Consider the following 11,634-nt stretch of genomic DNA (forward strand, 5'->3'; position numbering starts at 1 on the left):
GTAATGATGAAGATATCCTACAAATTGATGCTCTTTTAGTTAAAAAGTTTAGAAATATGGTATCCACATAAATCATAGTGGAAGACATATAGATGTGGAGGCCATAAAAAGGAATATCAGATATGCATGTCCCAAAATTATAATATACCTATTTGTTTTGTCGTGGTTTCGCTATTTTTGTTTATAACTATGAGCCAAAGCCAAAGCGACCAAATCGAGATGTTCCTCCAGACTCTGATATTTTACCATGAGCAGAAGATGCTTTTTTGATGAGTCGATTTGATCCAAGTTTGTGGAGAAACCACCCTACAAAGAGAAAGTCAGGTACCAGGATTTGTAAATAACAATCTGAGAATCTCAGATTTTAATTTAATTTAATTTCTTATAACCAAATGATAACGAGTTGTCAAAAAATAGCACAAAATGTTTTACCTATCCAAGGGAATCCATGTTATAAAAGATGGCAACCTTTCAACTTTTTCTAACTAGATACATTTCCCTATAGTAGGTAGCAAGGTCATAGTTGCAAAGCAATGTCCTCCACCAATACTATTGATGTCATTTTCTTCATTATTTGTACTAATAACATATCGCCTCTCTGTCCTTGAATTATTCTTGTTATCGACACTTGTGGTATCTCTTCTTTCAACACATTTATTTTCACTTCCCGTAGCTCGGGTCATCCTCTCACAATTTTCTTTTATCTTTTTCTAAAATGAAACCAGTAAAAAAAATTATAAGATGTGAATTATAATAACCCTTGCTTAATTGATTCTTAATAAATAATTATACAAACACCTTCATATGACCTAGGCAATTGGACACAAGTTTTTTATTTAACGAGTCAATATATAATAAAACATCTGAAAGTATTTAATTTCTTCTTTATAGTACTTCATTCTATAAAGATTAACAAACTATCAGAACATGGAGCAAACAAAAAGTCCAAAATACAAATTCTACTTTTACAACGACAAGTGATACCTTACAATTTCATACCACTGTCATTCCAAACAAATCCGAATACAACTCAGAACTGATAATAATACACGATTGATATATAAACATGATTTATTAAATAAACCCTAATTAACACATAGTGTAACATCCATAAAAGATCCCAAACACAAAATAGCATAGAAACAAAAAAGCATGGAGGTAAATTAAACAATAATTAACAATAATCGACCAAATTTAATCTTCTCCTAAATTAAATTTAGTGAATTGAATGAACTTTAGGAAAGATGATTTGGGAAAAAAAATACATTCCGTTCAAGGTTTAATCTTTTCCGAGATTTAATCTTATTGGAGCTTTAGTCTTTAAAAAGATTTAATATTCAGTGTTTGAGAGAAATATTTCAGCAAAGATTTAATCTTTCGCCGCAGTAGAGATTGTTTGACAGTCTGTGTTTTTTTTAATAGTTAGCCGGGAAAACAATTTCAGCAAGCCCGCTCACAAGTTTTGAACAAGACCGCCTAACTTTTGGGACCAAATCTCTGATCTACTGTAACGATTATATAATGTATTGCAATAACATGTATTTGTAACGACCTCGAAATTTTCTTGATTCAGTTGCAATGTTTTTAAAATCCCTTGCTTTTCAACAACAACGTTTTTTGGATAGTTTTAAAAATCTGGTTGTGAAAGCAATTCTATGGTATAGTGAACTAAACCTTGTATAACCATTATTCATCTAATACCTGATTTCCCTACAGGCTCGAAGTTATTCCTCATACATACCCTGCTATACTCTGGTGATATTTATGAATTACTTTATGCTCTGAAATAAATGTTTTATCAATGTTAATTATGATTCTGTTTTATTGAATTATAATATTTATCATGTTGAATAGTTTTAGAATTGGATAGGTTTCTAAATATGGAACGGATTCGTGGTCAGACAAGATTGGTGGTTATATTAGGCCAATGTGTGCCTTGGATCCAGTATAGAGAACAGAGTTATATGCCTTAATCGGGTTAGTGTGTCACTGATCAGCAGCCTAGCCTTGGTTTTAAACTTAAAAATGAATATCCAATTCAAATAATTGCTTAACAAGGAACTTGGTTCCTATGAATCATTTCAATTGATCATTGTTAACACCCAGTTATTTTTAGTATAACTTCTTGAGCTAGTCAGCTCACCCTTGTGAATCTGTTTAAGTCATTCTACAGTTAAAATGGAAATTATTGGTAACGAGAATCCCCAGTCCAGTATGTGGTCTAGGATTCCGGGTTGAGTTGGATTGAGCTAGTTTGAGTTATGCAAGTTTGTAAGAATGATTTCATTTTCAGTTGTAAGTTAAACTAGTTGGGATTTGGTATGACATAATAAAAATCAAGGTTGTGGTTGGTTTCTCATACTTTAACCTGTTGTGATCTGTGGTTGTGTAAATAAGGGTAATTGCATATAATATTTCATATACAGGTTTATATAATATGTGTTTTATGAACCCCAAACTTCTGATCCGGGTTTGGAGGGATTCACAACCACCATCTCTAAAGCTAAACTAACTACTAATATTACCTAATATACAACCAGTACTACCACTAAAGCTACTAACAATACTACCATAAATTGCCACTACTAAGACTAACCAATATAACATCAATGCTACCACCTGTAATACCATAATTAAACTTGCCATAATTCGAACTGCTTAAGCTAGCACGAACTTCAACACCAACACCAATAATACCACGACTAAGCTACCAATACGACCACTAAGCTACCACCAATGCCACCACCAATGCCACTACTAAGACTAAACAATATAACATCAAAGCTACCACCTGTAATACCATAATTAAACTGGCCATAAATGGAACTGCTTAAGCTAGCACGAACTTCAACACCAACACCAATACTACCTCCACCAATTCTCCTGCAAAGATTACCACTTTCAATGCCACCAATTGCACAAATAAGAGCACCAGGACCAACGGCACCATCAATGCCAGCAAATCCACTACTAATATTATCATTTCTGGTATCACCAATGTAACCACTAAAGATGATAGTCATGTTGCCACCAATCCCACTTTTAAAACTACCCAATATACCACCAATGCTACTACCACTTATGCCATTATTAAAGTTACCACCAATGATACTTTTTAAGTTAGCACGAACTTCACCACCAACAATCCCACCACCAATTCCACTCCCACGATTACCACTACTAGTGCCACCAATTGGACTAGTAAAATTACCATCACCAGTGACACCGCCAACAATATTACTACTGGATTAAAGAAAAACCATAACTCTATACTTTTCAAATAGTTACGGATCTATAGAAGTTACTAAGAAACGGGTTCTAGTGAGGTTGAAAATGGTGACCCTACCTATTCATGTATTGAAAATATAAGTTCTTCCAACACTAAAAACTTTCCCAAAGAAAGCCTACATCTCTATCAAGTAAGAAATCTCATTTTCAACCATGTGTGTAGTGAAATGAAGTTAAAAAGTGATGGGGCTTCTTGAGATGGGAAACTCTGAATATAAGTAAACTTCGTGTTTTATTAGGTCAAGAAAGAGTAATTTAGAGTTATTTGTCATATATATATTAGGAAAAAAACACACCCCACATAGATCCACATGTACTATCTGTATTTATATGAATAATATATATTGGCATGGTAAAAGTTAAAGAATAACAAAGAAACCTTACATGGTATATGTTAGAAAATGGAAAGTTTGAGGCATATTTTATATATGTTGTTGATATGATTTCCGGAAACTAACACTTGAAGGTTGTTCCTTCATATGAGGACTTAAACTTTCATATTTGGATCTAAGATATTTTCTTAGTGAAATCCATGAATATATTGAGACAAAGTTGCTTGTTTGAAATTGGTTATGGGGATTTTGTCCCACATTGGTATTGTAAAAGAAAGATATTGAGTTTATATAGCATCTTGTGTTAGTGTTGTTTACAACTACTAGCATAAGTGGAATGCTTGTGTGGCCTAGTGCTAGTGGGAAGTCTTATATTTTTCTTTTCTATTACAAGTTTAATTATTTATATTGATTATTTAATTATTAATATAAAATATATTCAGTAAAGATTATTTTAATCATACTCTGAATATATTTTTTAATATTAATATTAATTAATCAGGATATAATATAAATAATAAGGAAAACCCATTTTGTTTACCTTTTCTGTTTTGTTACTTGGTGTACCACATCGAGTAAAATAGAAGAAGAGCAACTTGAGATGCCTATATATTGAGAGGTATACTTGAGATTAAAATGAAAAAAATCTCGGTGCCTACCTCGCAAACATATATGAGTTGTATAGGTTTTTTGGGCAAACTAAGGTACGAGTCGCCGTTGATCATTGTTGGTTCTGTGGCCAGATTGATCTGTTGCTGTTTTATCATGGAAGCGATATTGCTGCATTCCATCACAGCTTAAGTGGGGGGCAATAATCTCTTCAAGAACAGTCAAGTCCTCTTGAAGGGTTTGGCGACTCAGCTGTTGTGTTCTTCTTCTTATCAGAATTTGGAAAGTGATAAGAGATAAGTTTTCTTTACTTTCTTTGTCAATTACAGTCTTTATAGTTTGTTATTGTCTTCGTGTTTTGTTTTGTTAGTTGGTTATTTGCCATGTTCTGGTTATTATATATATAACTGCTCATTGTTGCTGTGTAGTTAGAATTATACCCAATAATCTTGAAGAGATTATAGTTATATATAGTTAATTAGCAAGATGTTTAACGAAACTAGTGATGTTCCTAAAACTGTTGAGACTGGTTCTGGTTCTGGTGGTACTACTACCATTGACTGGACCACGTATCATTTCCCCAGCCAATTGGTTTATCGGGTATGCCTAATAAATTTAGTGGTGGAGCTTCTTTTTCTCATTGAAAAAAATGAAGCTCTAGTTAACGGTTAAGGGTCTATTTTTAGTGGTACAGTATGATCCTCCTGGGTTGGATCAAGAGAAAGCTGAATCTGTTAAGGTTTATGCTTTATGGGCTGAGAAGGATGGGGTGGCTAGGGCAGCCAATTTTGGCATCCTTGGAGAACACCTTGTTCGATGTTTATCCATCATAAGCCTATACTGCTAAAGTCTTATGGGATTTGAGAAGTATTCTGTGGCTATGTTTCTTGATTTTAAGCTGGTGGATGGAAAATCCATGACTGAACAAGTTCATGAGTTTGAGATGTTAGTTCATGATTTGGGTGAGTCCGATATGGTTTTGCTTGAGAAGTTTCGAGTGATGTCTGTGATTGAAAAGCTCCCTAAGTCTTGGGAAGAGTTTGCTCTCTCCCTGAAAAGACAGAAAGGAGAGATCACATGGACTAACTTTATGTTGGACATCTCAGTACGGGAGCAGCACAAGTCCAAATAGGGACATGTGTTGCCTATGGAACATGGGAGCTCGAAGGTGAATGTAGTGACTGTAGGACAGAAAAGAAAGGTAGTCACTAAGAAGGTTAACACTAAACCTGACAAGAACAAGGCTAAAAAAAAACCAAAGGCGAACAAACCATGTTGGTCTTGTGGACGGGTTGGTCATTGGAGCAAGGACTGTCCAAGTAAGAAAGCTAAGAAAGCTGGAGTGGTAGCTCAAGCAAATACTGTGCTTGGACTTGGAACCATGAATGGGCCAGTAGCTAACATGGTCATTGGTGAGGTTGTTGCCTCTGGAACCGATGACGGGTATGTTACTTACAACCCTGTACTACTTTCCACTTATCTGTCACATGAGTGGTTGATTGATACTAGAGCTAATGTACATATTTGTGCTATATTAGCTTATTTATATCTTATCAACAGAGTCATGGAGTGACAGTGACGATCGGGAATGCTAGTGCTGCACAAGTGCTTGGAATAGGAAATGTGGACCTGAAGTTTGCTTCTGGGCGGATTCTATCTCTCACTAGAGTGTATCATGTTCCCTCTATTCATAGAAATATTATAAGTGGAAGTTGTTTAGTTAAAAACGCCTTTGAACTTTCTTTGAAGTGTAATAAAGTAATTATTACTTATACTGGTACATTCTTTGGCAAGGGTTACTTGTCTGATGGTTTGTTTTTAATAAATGTTGAATCCATTTTGGGTGGTTTTATTAATGATAGTGTTGCACCTTCTGTTAATTGTGTAGAATCATCTGATTTGTGGCACTTACGACTTGGTCATTTAAATCTTGGTGCTCTAAAGAATATGTTGAATTTAGAGTTGATTCCAAAGTACGCCATTGATAAGAAATCTAAGTGTCAAGTGTGTGTAACTGCTAAACAAACAAGGAAACCTTTTCATAATATTGTTAGGGATTCAGACTTGTTAGATTTAGTGCACTCAGACATATGTGAATTTGGTGGTGTTTTGACCAAGGATCAGTGTAGATATTTTATTACCTTTATAGATGATTGTAGTAGATATTGTTATGTTTATATAAACATAAGAATGAAGCACTAGAGAAATTCATTATGTATAAAAATGAAGCTGAAACACAAATTGGCAAAGTATTTAAACGTTTGAGGTCTGATAGAGGTGGTGAGTATACGAGTACCTTGTTTAATAAATTTTGCGCAAGCAATGGTATAGTTCATGAGGTTACTCCACCATACACACCTGAGTCTAATGGGGTGGCAGAACGAAAAAAACAAAACTTTTAAAGACATGATTAACAGTATGCTAATTAATTCTGGGTTGCCTAAGTACATGTGGGGAGAGGCTCTGAATACGGCTTGCCATATTCTAAATAGAGTCCCTCTGAAACATATGGACAAGACACCATATGAAAAATGGAGAAAGCGTAGGACAAGTTTGAGTTATCTTCGTGTGTGGGGGTGCCTTGCTAAGATGCTTGTCCCTGAACACAAGAGAAAGAAACCGGGTCCGAAAACTGTTGATTGTATCTTTCTGGGCTATCTTGAAACCAAAACTGCTATGAGATTTTTATTATCAAAATCTGACATAGATGGTATTGTGGCGAATACGATAGTTGAGTTTCGTGATGCAACTTTCTTTGTGGAAGTATTCCCAATGAAGACCGGTATATCTTTGGGTATTCTGAGGATGAACCCACTCACACATCAAGTTTTATTCCTGATCATGTGGAAAAGATGACAAATTTGGGGGTGGATCCTGGTAGTAGCTCTACTCCTAACAAAGTAGAGGAACCTAGAAGGAGTAAGCGTGCAAAGGTAGTCAAGGACTTTGGAAGTGACTTTATCACTTACAATGTCGAGGATGAGCCTTTAACTTTTCGTCAAGCCAAGGATTCTTCGGAGTCAAGGCATTGGAAAGGCGCTGTAAAGAGTGAAATTGACTCAATTGTTTCAAACGGAACATGGGAGTTAGTTGATCTCCCTCCAGGGTGTTCTACTATTGGATGTAAATGGATCTTCAAGAGGAAGCTAAACCCTGATGGCTCAATAAATAAGTACAAGGCTAGGCTAGTTGCTAAGGGCTTTAGGCAAAGGGAAGGCATTGATTATTTTGATACATATTCTCCAGTTGCCCGAATGACAACAATCAGAATGCTTATTGCATTGGCTTCTGTACATGGTCTTATCATCCATCAAATGGATGTAAAGACAGCTTTTCTTCATGGTGACCTTGAAGAAGAGATTTATATGGATCAGTCTGAGGGATTTGTTGCTTCTGGTAATGAGAGAAAAGTTTGTAGACTAGTCAAGTCCATCTATGGCCTTAAACAAGCACCTATAGACTGACATAAAAAGTTTGATGAAACTGTTTTAGTCTTCGAATTTATTAGTTAATGAAAGTGACAAGTGTGTCTACTATAAGGTTAGAGGTAATGATTGTGTGATCGTGTGCTTGTATGTAGATGATATCTTGTTGTTTGGAACCAATATTGAGATTATTAACGAGACAAAGAGTTTCTTGAAGATGCACTTTGAGATGAAGGATATGGGTGAAGCTAGTGTGATTCTTGGGATCAAGTTGACTCAGTCAACTGATGGAATAACTTTGTCACATTCTCATTATACAGAGAAATCTATACTTGAGAAGTATGGTTATTCAAATTGTAGAATCGCTAGTACACCATATGATTCAAAAGTTGCCTTAGTCAAGAATAGTTCAGGAGTTCCTGTGTCTCAGTTAAGGTATTCTCATATTATTGGGAGTTTGCAATATCTTGCTAATGTGACTAGGCCAAATATTTCTTATTCTGTGTCTAAGTTGGCTAGATATACAAGCTGTCCAAATAAGACTCATTGGGAGGCACTGGATAGAGTTCTTAGATAACTCAAGGGAACTATTTCCCTTGGCTTGCATTACCGGAGATTTCTGGGGGTACTCGAGGGGTACAGTGATGCAAGTTGGATAGCTAAGAAATCCGGTTCCAATGGAGTGAATGGATATGTGTTTACCCTTGCGGGTGGAACGGTGTCCTGAAAGTCTTCTAGACAGACTTTGATTACTCGGTCTACTTTTGAGGCTGAGTTGTGTGCACTTGATGCCACGGGGATGGAGGCTGAATGGTTACATGGACTCATGAGTATGTTACCTGTAGTAAGCAAGCCGCTTCCTGCCATTTATGTTCATTGTGATAGCCGTACAACTATCGACAATGTCGAAAGTGTAAAGTATAATGCTAAAACAAAGAGACACATCCAAGTTAGACTAAAGTCTATAAGGGGTCTTGTGTCTGATAGGATTATTGCTATAAAGTTCATAGGAACTCAGGATAATATAGCTGATCCGCTGACTAAAGGGATTGAGCATGCTATAGTCCTTAAGTCGAGGTTGGGGATGGGACTGGTAACCCATCATAATTCATCAACAGCGGGAACCCAATACACCTAAGAGGAGATCCCTCGAAGTGTATTCAATGTGGTAATAACAAGTTGTAAGGATGAATTGGTAGTACCTCTACCATATATATTTAGATACTTATGTATCTGAGTCTATCCCCTATAAACCTTAAGAGGTACTTGAACTACTAGTTAGCAAGAGTTATTTGAACTCTGAATGGGGTCAAGTCATTTGATGAGATGATAGCAGTACATCTCTGGAGATGCCCAGCTAAGCGAATGTAATTATGTGGTCGCAATTAGAGGAATGGGTTATTCCTCGAAACATTTGACAAACAGGATCGAGACATGACCATTAACGTCTCAAAGCCGTAGATTGGCACCATAGCCTTTAACTTGTCGTCGTCTATGGAGTGTGGTTACACCCAACGGATAAAGATTCAAGATGAAACATTCCATCTATATCCGGTAGCTATCGAAGTAGAGGACTTAGGAGGGTTGAAACCCGGAAGGGTACCGACTCTGAAAAACATGTCATGTATAAAATCTGGTATGCAATTTAATTATGGATTTATGTGGGATTATTAGAAAATGGGAAGTTTGAGGCATATTTTATATATGTTCTTGATATGATTTCCGGAAACTAATACTTGGAGGTTGTTCCTTGATATGAGGACTTAAACTTTCATATTTGGATCTAAGATATTTTCTTAGTGAAATCCATGAATATATTGAGACAAAGTTGCTTGTTTGAAATGGGTTATGGGGATTTTATCCCACATTGGTATTGTAAAAGAAAGATATTGAGTTTATATAGCATCTTGTGTTAGTGTTGTTTACAACTACTAGCATAAGTGGAATGCTTGTGTGGCCCAGTGCTAGTGAGAACTCTTATATTTTTCTTTTCTATTACAAGTTTAATTATTTATATTGATTATTTAATTATTAATATAAAATATATTGAGTAAAGATTATTTTAATCATACTCTGAATATATTTTGTAATATTAATATTAATTAATCAGGAAATAATATAAATAATAAGAAAATCCCATTTTGTTTACCTTTTCTGTTTTGTTACTTGGTGTACCACATCGAGTAAAATAGAAGAACAACAACTTGAGATGCCTATATATTGAGAGGTATACTTGAGATTAAAATGAAAAAAGTCTCGGTGCCTACCTCGCAAATATATATGAGTTGCATAGGTTTTTTGGGCAAACTGAGGTGGGAGTCGCCGTTCATCATTGTTGGTTCTGTGGCCAGATTGATATGTTGTTGTTTTATCGTGGAAGCGATATTGCTGCATTCCATCACAGCTTAAGTGGGGGGCAATAATCTCTTCAAGAACAGTCAAGTCCTCTTGAAGGGTTTGGCGACTCAGCTGTTGTGTTCTTCTTCTTATCAGAATTTGGAAAGCGATAAGAGATAAGTTTTCTTTACTTTCTTTGTCAATTACAGTCTTTATAGTTTGTTATTGTCTTCGTGTTTTGTTTCGTTAGTTGGTTATTTGCCATGTTCTTGTTATTATATATATAACTGCTCATTGTTGGTGTGTAGTTATAATTATACCCAACAGTATATTGATGAAGAGAAAGGGAAGGCACTTGGAGCATTTTCTTTATTGTTTTGGGAACTTGTTGCAAGTAGCAAGAAAAATATAAATTCCTGTGAAAATGTCTCTAAAGTAAGGTCATACATAAACATAAAATAAATTTAATAGTATAATTCAACAAATATGAACATAAAATTTAAATAATGAGTGGGCTTCTTTTCCATAAATTTTCATTTTTTTCATATATCATGTATTTGATTATTTATGAGGAACAAAAAAAATTAATACAAATGTAACTGACTTTTTTTCTAACCTTGACATATAATCTTGAAAGGATAATTCTTGACATAGAGGTCATGTAAAAACAAATACAAGTGACATTCCATTTAAATCTACATACATATATACAAGGAAAATGGGATACTTATTTTAGTGTTTGATTTCTACCAAAAGTTTATGCAAATAACACATATGAAAAGAAAATGAAGAAACAGGAAAATATAAATTATTACCTTAACTTTGTTAAACAACATCAATTCATGATAACACTTAGTCCTCCACCAATTCATTTGGTTAGTCCTCCACCAATTCATTTAGAGATGTGTTTAACGTTAGAGCACCAAAACACTCTTTCATAGAAAAAACAAATAACTCCAAAATACTATTTCATGGCCATGTACAAATACATTTTGTTTGTAAGGTTGCGGGCTTGTGCTGATATTAGGGTTTTACCTACCTTTTTAATATCCTATATTTTGCAGGCCCATTTGAATTGTTTTATATCTTAGTATCAATTTCTTATTACAAATTCAATTTTTTTCTTTTTATAAAAATATAATTTAACAAAGTCTGCTCCATATATTATACAAACTAATTGGGTGTTGATTTACAACCATAAGTAAACAAGCATTACTCTAATTTATTTTGTATTGTTAATAAAATGAGATTCTATAAATTAAGTTGTAAGCATTGTATAAAAAACTTAACTAAAAATGATATTATTTCGAAAATTTTAAATTTTATTTAGTGAAATTATATATTAATTCCCTACTGACCTCAACTAACAATAATATATGTACTACTACAACCCTAAATAAGAATAATAGAAGTACTAGTATCATACATTCAAGTCTTAAAAACCTCTCACGATAATTCAAATATTATTGGTCATGTAAAAATTAATATTACCATGACAACATTTAATCAAATTAAATTTCTAGAGGTATAAGATAGCATAACAAATTTTTGACAATACAATTTTTAAAAATATTTACTAATTTCTATGTTTATTTAAACATAGGAATTAAAATGAATGATAATATGATTGTTGATTTGAACAT

The sequence above is a fragment of the Apium graveolens genome, chromosome 2 (genome assembly GCF_009905375.1).
Source record: "Apium graveolens cultivar Ventura chromosome 2, ASM990537v1, whole genome shotgun sequence".
Taxonomy (NCBI): Eukaryota; Viridiplantae; Streptophyta; class Magnoliopsida; order Apiales; family Apiaceae; genus Apium; species Apium graveolens.